This window comes from Centroberyx affinis, unplaced genomic scaffold, assembly GCF_046629955.1.
Source record: "Centroberyx affinis isolate AG114_WGS23_722 - 3 ecotype Tasmania unplaced genomic scaffold, CSIRO-AGI_Caff_v1 ptg000941l_1, whole genome shotgun sequence".
NCBI lineage: Eukaryota > Metazoa > Chordata > Actinopteri > Beryciformes > Berycidae > Centroberyx > Centroberyx affinis.
In genome coordinates, this window is record NW_027279515.1 from 227,140 (window position 1) to 250,908 (window position 23,769).

At 41.4% G+C, this 23,769-nt stretch overlaps 1 long non-coding RNA gene across 1 annotated transcript; it reads right to left on the bottom strand.

Annotated features, from left to right (window-relative positions):
* Positions 1 to 856: 856 nt before the first annotated feature.
* Positions 857 to 22,270, bottom strand: LOC139646015 (uncharacterized). Its single transcript, XR_011695266.1, has 3 exons — positions 22,036 to 22,270; positions 2,604 to 2,729; positions 857 to 1,660 (listed from the first exon to the last, which is right to left on the bottom strand). It is a non-coding gene; the product is annotated as an uncharacterized lncRNA (long non-coding RNA).
* Between the last annotated feature and the right edge of the window lie 1,499 nt (positions 22,271 to 23,769).

The window sequence follows — 23,769 nt, forward strand, 5'->3', positions numbered from 1 at the left end:
TTTGGTGTTAAATCATAGGATGGTTGAAAGTGTGAAGTTGAAAGTGTGAAGATTTGAGTGAGGTTTAAATAATAGAAGATAATTGTTTATTGCTTTATTGTCTAACTTTATGCAGCCATATAAGAAAATAAAAATGAAAAGCCATTTATGACTTATTCACTGCCATGTTAGAATGAGGCCCCCAATATAACTTCCTTTACACTTGCACCATATTATAGGCATGCATAAATCATATTTTTATGATACAAAGGTTACTGAATTAATTTGTTCGTCCCTCCCACTCTACTGGCTCTGTATGTCTCTGGTCTGTCCTGCAGGAGCCTGGTGGGCGGGTTCGTCATTAAGACCGATGGAGAGCACCTGGGCCCGATGCACTCCTTGTGCTTAAGAAGCCATCCATCAGTCGCTCTCTCCCTCCTCACCTATGCACACCTTTTGTTCTGTTGTTGTTGTTTTGATAGTTTGTTTGTTTACCCCTTAGTTTTAGTTAATAAATCAGTGTTTTAACTTTTACTTTGGTGTATGTCTCCTTTTTTTTTTTTACTTTTTTACTGTGTGTTGAGCTGGGTTGTAACACATGGAGTAAAACTGTTTCATCTTCCTGACTGAAACAAGGAGTGTAGGTACTCTGAGTGAATCAAATGATTGGCACTTTATTGTCACTAAACCACAATAAATAAGTCAGCTGACTGTTTTCTACTTTTCTGTGTTTAACCTCGGCTTGCTGGCTTGTAGGGAGGAACCAAAGTGGGACACTGAACATGTGATCGAGAGGGGAAAGGAAATGTGTTGACAGTGAGTGATACAAGTCTTTCAAAGTATGTTTATTCCAGAAAATTCTTCCAAAATACTACACTTAATTCAAAGCAAATTGAAAAAAATTGCAGTATTACATTTGAGAAAAGAGTGTATACAACCTACTGCCTCAAAACTTTTCATGGCACTAATATTTATTTTTTATGTTACACATTTTTATTGATACAAAATCATAACCAATTCCTGACCGTTAACGTAGCCATTATCCAAACTTCACTTCTCTCTCTAGAATCACCAGTGTAATGTTAATTGTGAGAGTGGGCGTTGTATGTTTTGTTAATTGAGTCTGAAGGAGTAGTTATACGCACATCACGTAGGTGCAAGGCTATCAGAAGAACTGTGTCAATGAATAAAAGGAGTAACGCCTGCACACTTGCTCCATGCCACAAAAGTTTACTGTTGACAACGTTTCGATCCTCCTTGGATCTTCGTCAGGTCAGAAAAGTTTGAAAAATAGAAACCACGCCCATATTTATACATCATGCACTCCCATAGGCTGACAAGCTCTATGGTGGCAGGTGTGGTTAACCATCCAAACCGCCCAGGGTGATAAACATCCAAAAATACTTAAACAAATCAATAAAGTACATAGAAAACAAAAACATAGAGCAAAACACAGTAGTACAAAAGCCATACTTCAAAAATATCAAACATACATGTATATCAGATATATAAACATAATATCACATACAGAATCCCATATATCAAAAAATTGTTTATTGAGTCTCTCAATTGTCTGTGTAATCTACCATGTCAGGGACTGGAGACCTGACCAGTCCATACACCACTGTAGTTTCAGTTGGGTCTGGCTGTTTCATTTTCCTTATGTTCATCACCATAACGCCTGAGAAGAGAACATTGTCTTTAGAATTACCTGGGAGAAAAAAATTGATTGACTATCTTAGATCCACTTAAAATAGATGAGTGGTGTTATAACAGATTCATTTTGTATTTAAAAACATTTTCTCAAAAACATTGGACATTCTGGGCAGCTAAGAGAACTCTCTAGCTGAGTTGCGCTTCTGTCTAGGAGACATTCTTTATAGCTTTAAGGCTTTGTTGCTTTTCTCCGGATGCTTCCATGAAATAGATTATATGTAAATTTAGCCTGGGTTGCACTTGCACAAACGTGATAATCTGAGATTAGTGATAATCAGAGTTTAGTAAAGATAGGTATATAATATATTTAATAGATGCAAAACTGCAGCTCTGTTGCCGAATATAAAATGTAACCCTATATCGATTTACACCTACATTTAGCTGATTTAAAAAAATTATAGCGATTGGTTTTGCTTTGGCAAAAACAAAATATAGTCTCAGTCTACTGACGTGGTGTTAAATTAAAATCTGTTAATAATTAGGCTAGAAAGCAAAAATCAGCTTAGCCAAAAGTTGTCATGTCTATGCAGAAAAGCTCCAAAGTCTTATGGTTGAGTTAATGGAACATTTCGGTTCAGTTTTGGATGACAAGAAAACAAACAATGACACACACATCAAGAAAAATAACGATGTGTGGCTTCAAGTGGCAGAAGACTTTAACAGATCAGCAGTGGTGAGGGATAAGAGAGACAATTCCAAATTAAAGCCAGTTGGAGGAATATAAAAAATAAAAGCAAAATCATAAAACTCAACTTGGTTGAGTCTGTCCCTTATCTGTCTTCATGGAACTCTCATTTTTCTCCATCTACCTCACAAATACTGCCATGTTGACAGTTAAACCAGCTCAAATTTAACTTTTAAGTTAACAACAGATTTTAAGAAGAAGAAGGAAAATCTCTTTTTCTTACCTGCATGAACAGTCTGGGATATTGTTTTTTTATGTAAACGGTTGATGCCACGACACAGAGCCAGAAGGAAAAGGAGAGTGGCAGTACTAACAAACACAGTCACAACAGGGAAGTGGGACAAGGAGGCTGTAAACAAAATAAAAACTGAAATCAGATTAACTTGCACAAAGTTTAATAATGTAGGGAATGTCCTCCCACTCACTATTAACAGTTACTTCTCTTCACTTCATTTTGGAGCAGGCAGGAGACAGTACAGGCCTTGGGCCTGCAGGAGAAGGGACACTAGTCCCTCTGCAGCCACCAGGACAAAGAAGAGATAGGGGAGCCCCAGAGAGCTCGAGAGACAGAGGCCCTCTTTACACCTTGCATTAACATGCGTCTCGTATCCAGATTGTATCTAGATATGATTTAACCTGATTACATTTACACCTGGTATTAACATGTGTCTCCAGTGTCCACATTGAGATCCGATTGAGATCTGATCACTCTGTCCAGCTCAAACAACCGAATGTCACATCCTCCTCTCGTTTGCGTGGGTCCAAAAAAAAAAAAACATGATACCCATCCGTGAAGCCGCGCTATTATTGTATGGACTAGGCTCCGCAGGGGGTCTGCGGAGGGTCCGCACTGAGCTCCGCGCTCCTCTCAAAAAATGAAACTCTGCGGAGGCCTCCGCAAATGCCGCAATCAGTTCAGAGGCTATGATTGGTTAATGGTTGCTATGTTAGTTGGTTACCAGGGAAGTAAGTGTAATCGAATGACAGCCAAGTGACAGCTGACAACCGGCAAAAATGGACAATAGGAGGAGATTCTGCGCTCTCCGTGAACACCGCGCTGCTACCGCATTTACCATGAAATGCTGTGGCTCTGCGGAGAAAACGGTCCTGCCGTGAACACTGGGCACACCGCAGAAACCATAAATTTGCCTGCTTGCTTTTGGAGGCGGGGGAAGAAGCTGTCTTCAACAACTGGAATGCCGAAGACGAAAGTCGGCGCGATTACGTATTTCCGCCCACATAGTTGTTGTATGTGGATTGAAAACGCAATTGCATTTACACTTGTGTTCAATGTGGTCACAATGCGTCCCTGACCACCTCCGGAGGTGGTTTGGCTGATCGGATCACAATCCGTCCTCATTGCGTCTTGGGTGCATTTACACCTGTACTTTCATGTGGTCAAGCACCATCCGATTGCAATCCGATCACCCAAAACGCATGTTAATGCAAGGTGTAAAGAGGGCCAGAGAGCGAACAATGGCAGCACTTGGTTTTGAAGAAAGGTGATTTCACACCTAGGTGTGAAATGACTGGCAGCCTATCAGGGCACGGTTTGGGGTGTGCAGGGGGGTTACCACAGGAAACAGTTGTAGTTCTTTACACAGGGAACTGTAGTTTTCAGGACGGCTGAGGGATTGTACCTAGAACAATCATCAACCACACTTAACTAAGCTTTCTCACAATTTTTGGGCTGGTATCCCTCTGGTTCCCCTATCTCACTGAGCCAAACCAAATGAGATATGAGATGAGGTAGACACATTATTGTCAGAGCTACTAATTAAAGGTCTTTCTCAAATATTTCATGTTCATTCTTGTGTTCTCCATCAAGTGTTTGACGTTATATCGAATGGCTTATGTACAATTCCAAAACAGAAGAATGACATGGACAGAAGACAGTTAAAGATACCACAAGTTTACTCACCAAGCAAATAATCTATAGGATGTACTGGATAGTGACTTGGCCAATGCAAATGAATGGGGAGCCACAAGATTCATTGCAGAAACCTTCTAAGACTATTGTTTCTCGAAGGTAGCCTGTCCCATTCAGCTGGGAAATACAATTTTGTTATTAAATTTGTCATTATTTACTCACCCTCATGTCAGTCAAAACACCAATGAAGTTTGTATGTCTACAAAACACACAGCGAGTCAGCTACCACAGCTCCACGACAGCCTTCTCGAAAACAATTGAAGTGAATGGAAATTGTTTTTTTAGAGTTCTAAAAAGGGCAAAAATGACTATAAAATTACTCCAAACAGCTTGTGCATTAGTGTTGTGAAGCCAAACAAGTGCAGAGTCCAAAAGACCTATATTTACATCAGTATTTAGCACAAGTCTTCACTAAAACCATTGGTTTCAAAAGCGTTCACGTTTGCGCGCACCCACACATCATGTGTTCACACTCTGCTTGACATGAACATGTGAGCTTTCCCCATTTCCATGTTTATACTCCTAGATGTCTATGGGTGTTTTCACACTTGGTCCCTTTCAGCCCTCCAAACGAACTCAGAGCGATTAGTCAGCATTTTTTGCGCATATGTGAACACTCCAAAAGAACTCCAATTTTCAGTTCATATGAAAGCGAGGGGCTTCATTAGGACCGCACTGCAGTGCCGCGTGAAAGTAAAAAAAAAAAAAAAAAACTACGTCAAAAGTACTTTACCACATGCGATCAAATGAGAGAAAGCGGAGAATCCTCTGAAATAAAAGACACATCTCTCTCTCTCTCTCTCTCTCTCCCCCTCTCTCTCTCTATGTATTTAATCTACTTTTATTGGCATGAAGTTCAATGTAATTAAACGACTTTTATTGGCATGAAGTACAATTGATTATGTCAGAGGTTTTGTGATAATCGAGGATGATGGCAAAAGTAATAAATGAATAGCAAATAAGTAATAACAGTAGGCTAATAATAATACATAACAGTAAATACATAGGCTACATAGCAGTAAAGCACATTTTTATTGATACAAAATCATAACCAATTCCTGACCGTTAACGTAGCCATTATCCAAACTTCACTTCTCTCTCTAGAATCACCAGTGTAATGTTAATTGTGAGAGTGGGCGTTGTATGTTTTGTTAATTGAGTCTGAAGGAGTAGTTATACGCACATCACATAGGTGCAAGGCTATCAGAAGAACTGTGTCAATGAATAAAAGGAGTAACGCCTGCACACTTGCTCCATGCCACAAAAGTTTACTGTTGACAACGTTTCGATCCTCCTTGGATCTTCGTCAGGTCAGAAAAGTTTGAAAAATAGAAACCACGCCCATATTTATACATCATGCACTCCCATAGGCTAACAAGCTCTATGGTGGCAGGTGTGGTTAACCATCCAAACCGCCCAGGGTGATAAACATCCAAAAATACTTAAACAAATCAATAAAGTACATAGAAAACAAAAACATAGAGCAAAACACAGTAGTACAAAAGCCATACTTCAAAAATATCAAACATACATGTATATCAGATGTATAAACATAATATCACATACAGAATCCCATATATCAAAAAATTGTTTATTGAGTCTCTCAGTTGTCTGTGTAATCTACCATGTCAGGGACTGGAGACCTGACCAGTCCATACACCACTGTAGTTTCAGTTGGGTCTGGCTGTTTCATTTTCCTTATGTTCATCACCATAACGCCTGAGAAGAGAACATTGTCTTTAGAATTACCTGGAAGAAAAAAATTGATTGACTATCTTAGATCCACTTAAAATAGATGAGTGGTGTTATAACAGATTCATTTTGTATTTTAAAAAAAATTCTCAAAAACATTGGACATTCTGGGCAGCTAAGAGAACTCTCTAGCTGAGTTGCACTTCTGTCTAGGAGACATTCTTTATAGCTTTAAGGCTTTGTTGCTTTTCTCCGGATGCTTCCATGAAATAGATTATATGTAAATTTAGCCTGGGTTGCACTTGCACAAACGTGATAATCTGAGATTAGTGATAATCAGAGTTTAGTAAAGATAGGTATATAATATATTTAAGGAGATGAGATTGGGCGGATCTGAGATCTTTGAGATCTGAACGGATGTAGCGGTGATATATTTGGGAAGACCAGCGGCCCATGAGTTGAATGAAGTGTTCTGGGACGCCATTGCGGGAGGCTGAAGTGGCGGCTCCGATCCGGAAGGAGTGTCCGGAGTAGTGGACGGGAGAAATGGCGGACAAGGAGAGTACGTGGCGGAGGTGATGGTGGAACCAGAATCGAGTAGCCACTTGTCCGGATTCGGAGATGAAGAGAGGATCTGAAGGTGTTGCGTTCTGGGATTTCCGGAACGCGGAGTAGTCTGCGAGGGTCTGGAAGGGATTCAGTGGCGATTGGGCTTGGAAGTAGAAGATGGGTGTAGGCGGACCGGATTGGTTGGTTTTGGTTTGTTTTAGGTAGAATACCATGGTGTCTTCTGAAAAATGAGACAAGTCTGAAATGCAAGCTTGGCGACGTGGGTCGAAGTGGATGGTTGAGGTGGTGAATTCAGAGCATCTGAGGAAACCGAAGAAAGCGAGTAGGAACATGGCTTCTAGGGTTCGAGCTACGTGGGGAGTGCCGTATCCGGAGCGGATGGTGTGGATGCAGGCCGACAGTAAGTCGGCAGTTAGAGGAAGACTTTTGCTGGCTCTTGACGTAGGAGTCCTTTGAGGAGTGAGGTTATCTGGGGATGGCTGGAAGCTAGGCTTGGACTGCCGGTTATGAGCTTGGAGAAGAAGCTGATGCCGCTAAGATAAACTTTGATGGTGTGTGTTTTGATGGCCATCACGGAATGGGCGTAGGTGATGAAGCTAGTCAGGGTGATGAGATCGAATGACGGGAAGGTTATATTATGCTGTACGTGAAAGTAGCGGAAACGTTTCCAAGCTGTCCAGTAGGATGATAGGGTTGTGGGTGATAGGCTGTTGATGATGGAGTTCTGGGATTCGACGATCAGGGGTATTAGGACAGGATTTACAAGTTGAAAGTCAGTGCTGAATATGGAGGAACCGGTGTTGGGAAGGGATCTGCATGAGGTGCCAAGCTTCTGAACTTCTGAAACGAGAAACGAGAAAGAGAGTCAGCGATGGCGTTGGAATGACCAGGAACGTGAGCTGCGCGGAGAATATATTGGTGAGTAACGGAGTGCCAGACGAGGCGGCGCATGAACGGCATGATGGATGGAGAGTTGGAGCGTCCTTTGTTGATTATGTCAATGACTGCGAGGTTGTCTGAGTAGATGAGGATGGCCTTGCGGGACCATTCGTGACCCCACAGAATAGCAGCGGCTATTATGGGGTAGATCTCGAAGAGAGCGGAGGAAGCGACCTGGCATTCGTTTGCGAGCTCTCGTTGTAGAAACCCCCCAAAACCGGCGGAAGGAGCTGCATCCGTGTACAGGTTGATGTCATGCGGGTGAGTCAGATGGTCATCATAAAAGAAGGTGATCCCGTTCCAGTTGGCGAGGAGGTTGAGCCACAGACGGAGTTCGGCGCGGCTTGGACTGTCCAGGGAGATGGAGGTCAAGAGAGATGGGGCGGAAGAAGCGATGGATAGCAGGTGAGAGATAAAGGCCCGCCCTTGAGGAATGATGCGAAGGGCGAAGTTGAGATGGCCTAGGAGGGAGAGAAGTTGACGTTTGGAGCAGCACGGGGCAAGCAGGAAATTTGAGATCAGAAGGCTGATTCGATTAAGCTTTTCGACTGGGAGAGAAGCCTGAAACAGGATTGTGTCGAGAGTGATTCCGAGGAACTCAAGGGATGTGGAGGGGCCCTCTGTTTTCTCTGCAGACAGGGGAACCCCGAGGTCGGAGAAAACTGAAGTCAGAGTGACCAGGCCAGAAGCGGGTGGCGATGAGGGAGGGGAAATGATAAGGAAATCGTCCAAGAGATGGACGAGGAACGGAATTTTATGGTTGTTGGACAGGATCCAGCAGAGGGTTTCGGACAGGGTGTCGAAGATTTTGGGGCTGCTTTTGCACCCGAAAGTGAGCCTGACCGCGAAGTAGTATGCACCTCGCCAGCGGACACCGAAGAACCGCCAGAAGTCGGGGTGAATAGGGAGAACCTTGAAGGCACTGGTGATGTCCGCTTTTGAGAGCCACGACCCTTTGCCGGCGAGTTTAATGAGGGCAATGGCATGGTTGATGGTGGCGTAGTTAAGGGAGAAGTCCTCGCTCGGAATCAAGCTGTTGATGCTAGGGAGGCATGTAAGGGCTGCACGGGCCGCGAAGATACGGCAGTAGGTTTCTGTGTCGAGAACGCCCCAGTATGTGGCCTCGTTGAACTGTTGAAGGCGGGCAGCGGCTTCGGAGGCGAAGTGGATGTAGTACTGGTAAAAACCGTTGCCTCCAAAACGGAGGGCCAGATTAAGGACGGTGGCCATGTAGTCGTCAAGTTCCTGGCAGTGGGTGGGAAATTGAGAGCAGAGAACGTCTCTGTAGAGAGAGAAGGCGTATGCGAACTCGGCGGGTGTAAGTTCTCTGGAACGGGCGGGTGTTCCCTCTTTCAGGCGGAGAAGGGTGCCTTCGTGTCCTTCGAGGAATCTATCAACGGGTGGTTGGTGGCGGGAAGGCATGAGAAGGTGTGCGAGATCTATGTAATTACCGTCGATGATTTGTTTACGTAGATTAGTGGGAACCGGAGAAGGACGGGAGGCGAAAGTGTAAGGAGGACGAATGGGAGGATTAGCTGTAGACAGGGTGAAGTTGACGGTTGCCTGCTGGGCTGGAATGGGTTGGGAGAGAAGACCGGAGTTAGGTGCAGCAGGAACTTGCTGCAGCGAGAGCTGTGGAGGAAAGCTGGGTGCCGGCATCCCGGTGCCGGAAGCCCCGGCTAGAGCGAGCTGCTGCGGTTGCTGGTAGTAGGCGGCGGGGGGCGCCGGCAACCCGGTGCCGGACCCCCCGGCTGGAGCGAGCTGCTGCGGTTGCTGGTAGTAGGCGGCGGGGGGCGCCGGCATCCCGGTGCCGGAAGCCCCGGCTGGAGCGAGCTGCTGCGGTTGCTGGAAGTAGGCGGCGGGGGGCGCCGGCATCCCGGTGCCGGAAGCCCCGGCTAGCGTAAGCTGTTGCAAATGCTGGAACTGGATGGCGGGGGGTGCTGTGTCATTTGCCCTGGATGGTGTAGGCTGCCGGTGCTGGTGATGAGAACCTAGGTGGGAGGTGGAGGGTCCTGGAACTCCGGTGTCAGGCGCTCCAACTGACGTGGCTGATTGTGCGAAGTATTGACGGGAGGTGGTTGCTGAAGCCCTGGTGTTGTGTGGTCTTGCTGATGACCCGATTTGTTGCTGCACTTTTTGCTGCCTTCAAGCTGGAAGGCTGACGTCGTGACGTGTCGTTGGGGTGCGCGTGATGACGTCACCCGGAAGAGCGCTGGTGTTGACGGAGCGGTGGGCACGGCAGGCAGACATGAGGTTGTTGAATAGTTTTGCTTTGTTGTCTGTGCGATGAAAAGGAATTCCTTTATCCTTGAGAGTTTTTTGGAGGGTGGCAACGGTCCAGTCGGAGATCTTAGATGGAGGCTGGCCGACGGGGGACCTCGCTGGAGTGTGGTGACGCTGCGACCGGCTCTGAGTTGTGAGGCCGACATGAGCGGAACGACGGCGGGGGGCTGGAGTTATCCTCGAGGGCGAAGGAGTTGGAGAACTGCGGCGACGGCGATGGATTGGCCTTGAATCGCCGCGTCCTCTTTTTCCTGAGGAAGGTGGTGGGCTGGGAGACGCGGAGGATTCATCCGGTGAACTGTAGTAGTCTCGTATGTTGAGGAGCGATGAACCGGGCGGGATGTGGACCATGGAAGGGACTGAACCAGCCGAGCTCGCCCGCGACCTGGCCAGCTTTCGGGCCGTAGTAAGCGGGGTTTCAGGCACCGTGGCGACGGGGAAGTTGTCGGCTTCTGCTGCCGGTGCTGATGCCGTGGGCTGGAGGGAGCTTTGGGCTGGGCCGTCCTGGTTCCTATCGAAAAGGTCATCGTCCGACGGGGAGAGGGAGATGAAATCCATTCCCTGAATGAGGTGAGTGGATGAATTAAGTTGCTCGTACGGCGTGGAAGTGCTTTAGAGCGAAGTTGCTTGTTCTCTGTACTGGCGCAGAATACAAGAGCGAAAGGGGAACAGAGGGTTAGGATGGTATATTTAAGGGGTGCCGGAAGAGGCGCGGTTGAGGTGTGGTCCTGCTCCTGAAACTCGCTAGGTAAGCTTCAAAAAAGGAAAAATACAATTTTAAAATAAAAGGATTTACACTCATCTGTTTCAGTTTCTGAGTCAACATGTGAGGCTGCAGTGTGTTAAAAGCTGAGCTAAAATCAACAAACAGTAGGCGTGCATAAGCCTTGGGGTCTTCCAGGTGTTTAGTGACCAGGTGTGTGATGCTATTAATAGTATCATCTGTGCCATGCCCCTGCTTGTAAGCAAACTGAAAAGGGTCTAAAAATACATCTACCTCTTTCTTACGCAACACCATAATCCTCTCAAAGCATTTCATGACAATGGATGTCAGTGCAACAGGCCTAAAATCATTGTTTACCTTTGGACAAGGTTTTTTGGGGACAGGTGTAATTATTGATTTCTTCCAGAGGGTGGGGATGGTGTGCGAGTCCACAGATTTTTGGAAGATGGGACACCATGTCAGCTCCTCTGCACATGTTTTGAGGAGAAATGCAGAGATGCCATCTGGCCCTGTGGCCTTCTTAGTACAGGTGTGCTTACAAAGTGATTGCACCTTATAAGGGTCAATCACCAACCTTGCATCCTGGTCGGTAACAGAGATTGTCTCTAAAACATCTCTACATTCAGAGGAGAAGTCCTGGGTTTCAAATCTCAGATAAAAGTCATTTAATTCATTTGCTTTTTGCAGGTCATCAGAGGTAGTGAGACATTTTTTAGCTGGAGTCATATTAGTGATTGCCTTCATAGTGTCCCACAGTTTTTTGGAGTTCATTGCAGAAAAGTTCTGTTGGATAATCTCCTTATGTTTCCTCCTAGCTTCTCTAAGCATGTTGTTAAGCTCCTTTTGCACAATTTTCAGTTGCAGTCTATCCCGGTTCTTAAATGCCATTTTTTGCGATTGATGCAGTCTTTAACCTCTTTAGTTATGTATGGTTTGTTGTTAGGGTACACAATTATTTCTTTCTGAGGTATCACATTGTCCACACAAAATTGTATATAATCAGTAACAGTCTCAGTAGCATTGTCCACATCCATCTCATGAAAGATACTCCACTCAGTCAGTAGAGAGAAAACATCCTTTGAGAGACTCTATGCTATCACTAATCCAAACCATTACAGTCTTGGTTTGTGGTTTGCTACATTTGAGAACAGTTCTGTAAGTGGGGATGAGGTGCACTGTATTATGGTCCGAGTTTGATAGTGGGGGTTTGGCTCTACTCACATAGGCGTTGTTCACATTGCCGTAACATTTGTCCAGAATTCGGTCCTCTCGTGTCTCGCATTTAACATATTGTTGAAAACGGGGAAGTTCAAGTTTGCAATGGTTGAAGTCCCCTAGAATGAAAATCGGGGCCTCAGGGGTGCTGGTGAACACAGTCAGTGATTTGAGCAGATGCACTTGCAGCGTTCCTGCTGGGTGGAACATAGACAGTGCAGAGGAAGATATTCCCAAACTCTGTCCTCATTGTCTGTCCTTACATGTGTCCTCATTTTGTAGCAGTTTGACCAAGTTTAAACCAGTCAAAAGTTTGAGTCAATGTCAAACCCCACAAAGGATACATGCATTCAGAATACACATGACCCCTGGTTATTTTTTACAACACAAACTAATTAATTGCAAGGCAGTAGAATGTAACACACAATTTAAATAAACTCAACCACACCATTAGTTCAGTTTTCAAAGGTTATATTAAAGCAAAAAGGGGTAGAAGAGAAGTTCTTTATAATTCAGTCCAGTTCCATATAATTCAGTTCAGTTAATAAAGAAACAAAAATACTCCACTCCGGGATCTCCCGGGTATCCAACAAACAAAACTCAAAACAAGTAAGTATTCCCAACCACAGTTCAGTTCCGCTAACTCAAAAACAAAAATCCACAAACAGCCAAAGCTTTGGTCAAAGTAAAATCAAATGGTCACTCGGCTTCCGTCAACTCACGGTTACCGTGGTGATTAATAAGCTGTTGTCGAGTCTCCGGAGACGTTTGGCTGTCGGATCCTCGACGGATTTCCTCAGGAAGATGAGGAGATGTTTTGCCAGGTTTACGAGGATTAAACGCTGACTTAACACGGCGCAAATGCCTGGGTAGGCTGACAAAGTGGAGGTCTAACTTCTCCCTGCTCTTTACTCGCCGGCATCAGTCGCCATACTGATTTGTACAACTCATCATAAAGGACATAAGGGGCCGGTGTCTGTCCATCCGAAAGCGGGTAAATCAGAGCCATATCACTGGTTGACAGGACTGGTCGGTGTGTGGAGGTGAGTGAAAAAAACAGACTGATAGCCGGAAACATATCTCCCATTATCCATAACAACACAATTTGGGCGATCGCCACAATTTATGTCCAAGAGACATCCATGACGCATGGCGATGTTATGCAACGCACAACATGCCACAAAGAATGCTCCTAAAACCGGAAACCGGCCCTACTAACATTTTAGTCTTTGTCTTTACCTGTATTGGATTTTAATGTTTATGTAGTAGTTCCAATCTTAATGTTCTTGTACTTTCTGTTTTAACCCCAAAAGCCTATAGGGGTTGGAAATTAGCCTTGGCTAGAAACCTGCATGCATGGCATGGCTGGGTGTTTAATGAAATGAATGCCTACATCAGCCAATCAGAATAGAGTAATCAAGACAGACATAATTTTAAGCAGGCATAACTTCTTAAAAAAAATCTTACAATAGATACACCATGAATTGAATGATGTAGGAAATGACTGTTAGAGTGTCTAGCCTCATCATCTGAGGATCTTTGGCTCCATCTTGTGGATACAGTACAATCACTGTGTTTGTTCAAGTTTCAGGAAGTAAAACTGAGTCAACAATCTGGTGGTGAGTTTAGGTAGAGCTGAGTGTGAATCAAAGATAATTGGCACAGCAATAGTTGCCTTTTCACCATGTATTGTCACTAAACCACAATAAATAATGAAAAGTCAGAGTGTTTTACAAATGTTCTACTGTTTCTCTGTTTGACCTCAGTTTGCTGGCTTATAGGGAAGAACCCAAGTGGGATACACAACACTGTGATCCAGAGAGGAATGAAAACGTGTTGATAGTGAATGAATTTAAAATATGTTTATTCCAAAAAAAAATCTTCCAAAATACCACACACAATTAGAAAGCATATCATTGAAAATGAAAGCACTGTTACATTTGAGAAAAGATTGTATGAATGCTTATATTAACTATAATTTTAAAATGGTAGCTTAAAGATCAAAAGTAAATCAAAATTATATTTAAACTGTTCATTGTCCCATGAAAAATCTGTAGTCTATAATAACTATGTTGCACTGTGGGCTATTTTTCATATAAGGCCTTTAATTATCATGTAAGTATACATTTCAGATATATACTGTATATGAAAGTAATCAATGTCAAATGTCCATAAAAATATGTTTCCACCAAAAAAGATCATTGGAACTAAAATCCCAAATTAGGTAGGTCAACTAAGAACTATTCATCTTATTATTCTTATTGCTTATATGCAGTGTTGGGGATTACAGTAATCAGATTACTTTTTTGTGGTAACCAGGAACTTAACGCGTTAGTTTTAAAATGTATGTAATCAGTTATTAGTTACTTTCTCAAAGTTACATTTCGCTACTTTTATTTTTCTTTCAAATGGTTAAATGTTTAGTTAGTGCAAATTAAAAAAAATTAAGGTATTGTACGCTAGGCTACATTAAAAGCAGACTGTTTTTTTTTTTATCAGCAGAAGACGTAGCCTATTTTAAAGGCATGAATTTACGTGGGCAACGTAAAATTATGGCGTAGCCATAATTTCAGAAGTGAGGGGGACAGATTGTTCAGGAGTAAGACGATTTTTATTCAGTGATTTATTGAAAGATCCTCTCCCATTCGATTTCACAAACATACATCAACAGATTTCAAATAACTCACAGTATTATAGGCCTATTCATCATAACATAGTATATACACAAACTAATGTCTACAGCCCGTCTTATTTGTTGAGCATAATATTCATGGCCATGATCTAGCCTAAACGAAGCACCCAAACGTGTTTCTGCGCCTCTCCTTAGCCACGATGAATTGCTTAGCAACCAGTCTCCTATTTAGGTTAACCAGTTTATCTTTAAGTGTTGGTGGCAGAGAAAACCCCAAAGAGCTGCAGAGAGGACGTTTTACCCGTGCGTAAACAGTCACTCTGGAACAACATAAAGTGAATACAGTTGGGCACCACAAGCGCGATTTAGCGGAGGTAAAAAGCGCTGGTATGATATGAGGAAGTGAACCAAAATGCTGACCACAAATACAGCCAAAGAGATGCCTTACCTCCCTTGGAGGAGCAAGTGCAGGAGAGCCTGACTGAGACGCAGGTGCCAGTGTGGGAGGGATGGTGAAGGTATGGTTACATATAGCTGGAGAAGCCGCGCACACACCGCTCCACCGTCGTGACAGTTATTACGCACACGTTTTAGCTGCATTGTTTTCATCAAGGCTATGTCGCAAAAGTTGCACGCTCCAGAGAAGAGCGTGCAACTTTTGTTTTTTTTATATTTAGCTAATAGTCTGAATATTGAGTGCGTATTCTGCTACTCTGCCAATGAGGCTTAAATTGTACATTTTTAAGTCGTTTAAACCCTGCGATCTAATGACTACATGTTATGCTGTGTAGATGACTGTCACTTTGATCTTAGACCGGTTCCAGAGACAGTTTCAGCAGAGCTATCCTATGCGCAAAATGATTAGACATGCTGTTCCCAGGTCTTAAATTCCGTGCGCTGGCTGTCTTGCTTTCCTTGTGTTCCTCATCACCACAACGTCTGCGTAGACAACATTGCCTTCAGAATTACCTGGAAACAATAAAAAATGGATAAACCATCAGAGATCCAGTTAAATGGATGGGTGTTATTATTATATATATTATATTAACACATTCATTGTGTATTTAAAATGTTTTCTCAAAAATAGGACGATGCATTGTTTATCATAAAACTCAACTGGATTGAGTCTGTACCTCATCTTTCTTCAAGAAACTAATTTTCCTCCATCTACCTCAAAAATGCTGCCATTTTGACAGTTAAACCACCTCAACATTAACTTTAAAGTTAACAACAGAATTTATTCATAAACCATGATTTATTCCCGTTTTAAAGTTAACCCTTATTGGTGTGAATTTTCAGTTATACCGATTATACCTTAATGTATATTTCACCTGATAAGTCTCAATCACTCAGTTCACTGAAGATGAGTAAAATAATCTCTGATTTTAAGTAATAGGTTCTTATCATTGAAAGAAAAGGGACAATTATTTTATTTGTGGGCTATTTAAATCACTCACTGGATCAGTGCCAGAATACCTGAATGAATCTTAAACCGACCAGAGCCCTTAGATTTGCAGAGGCTGGCCCTCTTGGTTTAGAAGAAGAAGAAGAAGAAGAAGAAGAAGAAGAAGAAGAAGAAGAATCTCTTTTTCTTACCTGCATTAACAGTCTGGGATCTGGTTTTCTTACATTTCTTACAGGTGATGCCAAGACACAGAGCCAGAAGGAAAAGGAGAGTGGCAGCACTAACAATCACAGCCACAGTCACAACAGGGAAGTTGCGGGACAAGGAGGCTGGAAACAAAAATCAGAATCAGAATCAGAATCAGGTTTATTACCAAGTAAGTTTTAACAATACAATACAAGGAATTTGCCTTGGTATAAAGGTGCATACAATAAACATAAACATGGAGAAAAAAACTGAACTCAGATGAACTTGTACAAAGTATAACAATCATCAACCACATGTAACTAAGCTTTCTCACAATTTTTGGGCTGGTATAGCTCTGGTTCCCTTATCTCATTAAGCCAAACCAAATGAGATATGAGATGAGGTAGACACATTATTATTATATTATTATTATTATTATTATTATTATTATTATTATTATTATTATTATATTATTATTATATTATTATTATATCATTATTATAGCTACTAAATAAAAGTCTTTCTCAAATATTTCTTGTTCATTCTTGTGTCCTCCATCAAATGTTTGACGTAATATCTAATAGCTGATGTACAATTCCAAAACGGAAGAGTTTACTCACCAACAAAAAAATACAGAGGATGTATCAGATGGTGACTTGGCCAATGCAAATTAATAGGAAGCCAAAAGATTCATTACAGAAACCTTCAAATCTGAGACTTCTGAAAGGTAGTCTGTCCCATTCAGCTGGGAAATAGTTCACCCAAAAATTTAAAATGTGTCATTATTTACCCACCCTCATGTCAGTCAAACCAGTGCAGTTTGTATGTCCACATAGCACACAAGTTCCCACTGAGCAAAAGACGTGATTTCAACGTTGCGTCATAGGCGGATTATGAGACAAAGGGCCCCTGGGTCCAGGTAGCTATAACCCCCCCGGAGGCGTGCTGACTGGACAGTGAACACCGATGCGCTTGGACGGTGCGCTACGGGTGCGCCTGGCATTGCCAAGCAACCAAACCAAAGACAGCAACTTCACACAAAGTTTGTTACCGTCTCTCCAAGCCCGCTAAAATACGAGAGTACTTTCAGTTGGATGGTGAGCGATTCAAAGCTTATTTCAGGCTTTCAGGCTGTGTGACATGCGGTGCACTTGCGGCGTTCCAAAAAGTTGAGATATTTGTATCTCAGTGCGCCATGGTCGCGGTCAGTGCGCATCTGCCGCGCGCCCCCATTAAAGTGAATGGATTTGAGTGTGCAAAAGACGGCATGTGAACCGGCCCCTTATGGGAGAGAAACTAAATTCTAACAATTACAAAGGAATTACTAGGTGCAAACACATATTGTTCTAGGCCTAAAAAACATATTTTAAAGTGCAAAATGCCTCTGCCACTGACTCATACCAAGTCAGTGGGCACACTGACTTGGTATGAGTCAGTGGGTCCTATCCTGACAGATCAGGAGTGGAAAACAACATTTTGGGGTCTTCGTAAACCATGACTTTACATTACGAGGCCTTTGGACAATGATGCAGAGCTTTACTGCTAAAGCGCTATAGATAAACTGAGGGGAACACTCACTGTGACAGAGCCATGTTGACACCTTCAAAGCTAATGTTTAGGTTATTATAGGGGGAATTTTGGGGCTTTGGTAAATAAATAAATGACAAAGCCCTGCGACTGCAGGGCAGTAAATGTAAAGTTAGTGACAGCATTATCATGTATCAGGCTCTGGCTCAGGGGCCCCCTGAGCTCTTGGGCCCCTGGGCCTGTGCTCGGTCGGCCCGTTCAGTAATCCATTCATGCGTTGCGTCTATGCTTTAGCTCTCATATAGCCCTGGATCATTACGGCTATGTATAGACCTATTTTAGACCAAGCAGTAAATACATTATTACAATGAATAAACATCTGTAAATGCCAAAAATATGCACCAGAGAAGTCCTGCAGACTAGCCTACAAGATAATTATCTGAGCACAAGAAGTAATTTCAGGGGGCATGGCCCTACCAAATTTTAACTTCTATTACTGGGCGGCCAACTTCCGTATAATTCAGTATTGGTTGCATGCAGATAGCTTGCGCAATGTCCCAGCTTGGTTGAGGTTGGAAGCATCTTCTTGTATGCCATCTTCACTGGCTGCTTTGATTTACACCCCTAATGGTTCAGCCTGCTCAGAATACTGCAAAAACATTTTAGTCAAGACGAGACTCAAAATCTGGAATCAATTTAGTCGCCATTTTAGATTGCAAACCTTTTCATTACAGGCTCCTATAGTTAAAAATCATGCTTTCCACCCCTCTCTAGCGGACGGTGCTTTTTCCATTTGGTCTAATCTTGGCATAAGGTAATTTAATGATTTGTATATTGAGGGCATCTTTGCATCCTTCCAGCAGATCTCAGCTAAATTTGGTATCCCAAAAAGTCTTTTTTTTTTTAGATATCTACAGGTTCGTAGCTTTGTCCGGGACACAAGCCCCCAATTTCCCTCTCAGCCTGTAAACCCCCCCATTGATGCTTTCTTATTACCACCCCCTACGTTAAAAGGTATCATCTCATGTGGATATGAAATAATTTTCTCTCTTCAGAGTTCCCCATTGTTAGCTATCAAAACAGCATGGGAACAGGATATAGGTGAGGGAATTACCGATGATTTATGGGATGATATTCTTCTCCGGGTCCACTCTTCATCTATATGTGCCAAACATGGTGTAATCCAATGTAAAATTATACACCGCACTCACTGGACAAAACTTAGACTTTCTCAAATCTATCCTGATGTTAACCCTGTTTGTGACAGGTGTCGACAAGCTCCTGCCTCGCTGATTCATATGTTTTGGTCTTGCCCATCTATTCATAACTATTGGTCCAATATTTTTGAGACGTTATCAGGGGCACTTCAGGTGCCCTTTGATCCAGTTGCATCAACAGCACTCTTTGGGGTAATACCGGATACAGTGGTCCTGCCAGGACTTAAAGCAGACCTTGTGGCCTTCTTGACGCTATTGGCTAGATGACTGATATTACTTCGATGGAAGTCATCCTCTCCTCCATCACATGAGGCTTGGATCAGGGATGTTCTTCATTTTAGTAAATTAGAAAAGATTAAGTACACACTGCGTGGATCTACCAATACATTTTTCAAAATATGGCAACCTCTCTTTGACCATATAGAGTCATTGCAGTTCCAGAGTGTACCTTAGTGAAGCTGGCTGTTGGTTATATTTATTATTTTTCCTTTATTATCTTACTCCTTACTCGATGCTGATCTGTAGCACTAACAGTAATTACTTTGTAATTCATCATAAAGACTGTGTTTTTTGTTTGTTGTTAGTTTTTGCGGGGGGGAGGGGTATTGTACTTTATTATAAACGTGTTTTGGTATGCATATATTTCTTCTGTCCTGTTTGTACCTACTGTTTTTGCCATATACATAATGTTTATATGCCATTATGTTTTTTTGTTGTTTTTTGGTTGTTGTTTTTTTTGTTTTTTTGTATGTATGTATGTTACAAAACATGTTGAAACAATTTGAGGATCTACTGTTTACAATGTGGACAAACACCAATAAAAAGAGTTTTGAAAAAAAAAAAAAAAAAGAAGTAATTTCAACATTGCGTCTATGTGTAGCTTTCATATAGTCCAGGATAATATTGTCTATGTATAGACATCTAATAAACTTTCACTTTTCAACCCCATTTAAACTTAATTTAGCCTAGACGGCTATGGCCATTTAGACGTGTTTTAAACATCTAATCAACGTAAAATTGCTCAGTGGGTGATTACCACAGTTCCATGACAGCCTTCGCCAAGGCAAGGCAAGGCAAGTATATTTATATAGCACATTTCATACACAACGGCAATTCAAAGTGCTTTATATAAATAAAATAAAAATAAAGACATAGATAAAAAAGATAGATAAAAAGATAAAAGATTAAAAACAGTGCAAGAAGAAGATTAAAAAGATGAAGAAAGGTGAAAGTGCATTAAAATAAACATTTAAAAGAAAATGTAAAAGATAAAAAATAAATAAATAAATAAATATTCAAGTGCAAATGAGTGTTGCCCTAAATTTCTTAAAAAGCCCTGGCGAACAGAAAGGTTTTAAGCCCTGATTTGAAAGATCGTAAAGTGGAGGCAGACCTCAGATTTTCTGGAAGTTTGTTCCAGACGAGAGAAGCATAAAAACTAAAAGCTGCTTCTCCATGCTTTGTTCTGACCCTGGGAACAGTAAGCAGACCAGCACCTGAAGACCTGAGGGGTCTGCCGAGTTCATAACATTGAAGGAGATCAGAAATGTATTTTGGTCCTAAACCATTTAGTGCTTTATAAACATGCAACAGAATTTTAAACTCAATTATTTGGCACACAGGAAGCCAATGCAGTGATCTCAGCACTGGATTGATGTGGTCCATTTTCTTAGTCCTGGTTAGGACCCTGGCAGCAGCATTCTGGGTGAGCTGCAGTTGTCTAATGTAAACCTATAAAGACACTGTTACAGTAGTAAAGCCTACTAAAAATAAATGCATGAATACGTTTTTCAAGGTCCTGCTTGGACATGAATTCTTTAATTCTTGCAATATTTGCTATGCTCCAAAACATTGTCGAGTTTCACTGCCATCAGACAAATTGCACACCGTAAACCCTGATAGAAAAAAACGTAAGAAAATGCTCAACGTAATATAAAATAATAAAACATCAATTATAGTAATGGGTGTAAATGTCAGATATTGCAAATAATTTCTCAATAGGGAAAAGCTAACAATGCTGCACTATTTCTATTACATATAATACAAATACTTTTTTTTATTTAAAATTGTGCATTTAAATAAACTATTTTAAACTATTTATGACCATATGTCAAAATAATATAATTGTTTTTATAAGTAAACATAATTTATTAATGTTAGCTAAGAACTTATACGTGTAAAAGCATGATTTTTATCTCAAAATCAGCTAAACATGATTAATCAATTATTTATGTTTAATGTTGCAAACATTAAGATAAAATATGTATATCTTATCTTTACAATATAGTTAAACATAATTTGAGCTGCAGTTGTCTAATGTAAACCTATAAAGACACTGTTACAGTAGTAAAGCCTACTAAAAATAAATGCATGAATACGTTTTTCAAGGTCCTGCTTGGACATGAATTCTTTAATTCTTGCAATATTTTTTAAGGTGATTGTCTTAATGTAATTTACTTGATGTGGCTATTGAAGTTTAGGTCAGAGTCCATAACTACACCAAGATTTCTGACTTGGTTTTTAGTCTTCAGTGAGAGGGATTCAACATGAGCAGTGACTTTAAGTCTCTCCTCTTTGGCACCAAAAACAATTATTTCAGTTTTATCTTTATTTAGTTGCAGAAAATTGTGGCACATCCAGTCATTGATTTGTTCAATGCACTTATTTAGTGAGTCTATTGGACCATAGTCATCTGTTCCAATAGACTCACTAAATAAGTGCAACAATTGAAATTGGTTCCAAAACGAGAGTTCCAAAACGGGCAAAAAATGACTATAAAATTACTTCAAACAGCTTGTGCAGCAGTGTTGTGAACCCAACAATCCAGTCCAAAAGACATATCTACACCAGTATTTAGCACAAGTCTTCACTAAAACCATTGTTTTCAAAAGCGTTCACGCTTGCGTGCACCCACACATCATGTATTCACGCTCTACTCAACGTGAACATGTGACCTTTCCCCATTTCCGTGTTTATACTCCTAGATGTCTATGTCACACAAACAGAAAGAGCTCTTCCCACAGTGCCTCACTTGGACCTAACATTACTTTTCGGAGTAATTATATGGTCATTTTTTGCCCTTTTAGGAATTCTTAAGAACCAATTCCCGTTCAATTGTTTTGGAAAAGGGTGACATGGAGCTGCGCTAGCTATCTTGCTGTGTGTTATTTGGACATACAAACTTCCACAAACTTCAAAATGATAAAATTTTCATTTTTGGGTGAACTATTCCTTTAAGGAGAGATGCAAAATGAGTGGTGCAAATGGCAGCAGAAGGGAGTTGTGATACCAAGTGAAGGAAGCAAAAGCAAAGGTTTTGATCATCCTGTACCCACCTTTACAGCTTGTCAGATAGATAGCTGTTTCACTTCTGCTGACTTTGTTCTGAACACAACAGGTCAAGTTTCCTGTCAGCTGACCATGTAAGCCGATGCTATTGGTCAAGACGCTGGACTTGACTTGCACAGTTGTATTCCTGGCCATTGATTGTTTGTCCAGTGTCCAGTTGCTCAGGAATTGGCTGGGGGTCCTGGTCCTCATCAATAACTGATTGTCCAAAGTCCAAATGAACTCTAATCCATCTCCCTCTGAGGAGCAGCTGATCTTCATCTCTCCTGGTGATACACACACCTGAGACACGGCTGGCTCTGATACTGGAGCTGGGACACAAATACATATAATGCTGATGATGGCTGATAGCTGAAACACGTCCGTTGTTTGTGCACACTAGCTGCCCATGTATTAAAAGGACAAAAGGACATTATCAGTGCTGGCATTTCTTTCTACTAATATCAGTTTATCATATATCAATATCAGTACCGTGCACCTGAAGAAGAATTGTTTGATTGAGTGTGCTCGCACTTGGCAGAGTTCAAACAAATACATAGTCACACACATACACCCAATGCCAACAACATAACCTCTGGTCTCATTAAGCCTTAAACTATGAAGCCAAAATCTAATCTAAAACATGTAACTCAAAGTTACATGTTTTAGTTCCATGAGCATCATGAGAAGTATAGGTGTATTGTGATGTGTAATTGTTCAATGAAGCGTCCAGTTATTAAGGGATGGGTGAGAGCGGATGTCAGACCGCTAGCAGGATTCAAAACTCTTTCTTTCTGAGTTATGAGATAATTATCTCAGGACTACGAGACATTATCTGAGAATTATGAGATAATTATTTCAGAATTATGAGAAAAGATGTCATTAATTCTGAAAAATCAAGCTGATTTATGTTTTGTTTTTTTGTTTTTTTCAGGTGAATGCAATACGCTTCCATAGAGATGTGTCTACAAGTGCAACCAATATTTCTATAATGGGGAAGCCATATCTGTTATTTACAAAAACAATTTTAAGTTGTTCAAAAATAACTACAAGTTACAAGCTTTGTATTCATTAGACATACAGTGCACATTTGCAAATCTTAACACACAGGTGCAACGTGTGACACAAAGCTTGCTCATGTTTCAGTTACAGGCAATTATAAGATCAGATTTTGGCTATACTTTATATTAAACAAATAATTTGTCTTATAATTAATACTGTTTATACTGAAGATGGTTTCAGTAGAGGCCTCTAAAAAGAGACTGCGGTAAAAATGAATGTTACTTAAGTGGATGAGCATCCTACAAAATCAAGTAGGCTCTAAACAGACAGATAGCTTGAGAGACAAAGCACCACCATTTTTTTTTATTTTACCTATTTGTTAAATTTTATTCCTGCTTTTAGCTGTACTGCACAATTCATTTTCAACTTCACCAACATTGCTATTAAAGAAGTCATTTTAAGGAAAACAAATAAATAAATAAAAATAGGCCTACCTTGTATTTCTAGTTGCATGGTGACTTTCCGCAGTTGTACACCATTTGAATCAAACGTTTCCAACTGATAATCTCCAGAGTCTCTCTCCATTGCACAATCAAGCTTGAATGTCCCATTGGTGAAGACTTCAGACTGATTTACATATTCCTGATCCAGAATTGCTAACCCAGGATACCCTATTTTTAACAACATACGTTTGTTATCCTTTATCATCTGTATCTCTGTCTCATATGTTCTAGTGGTCA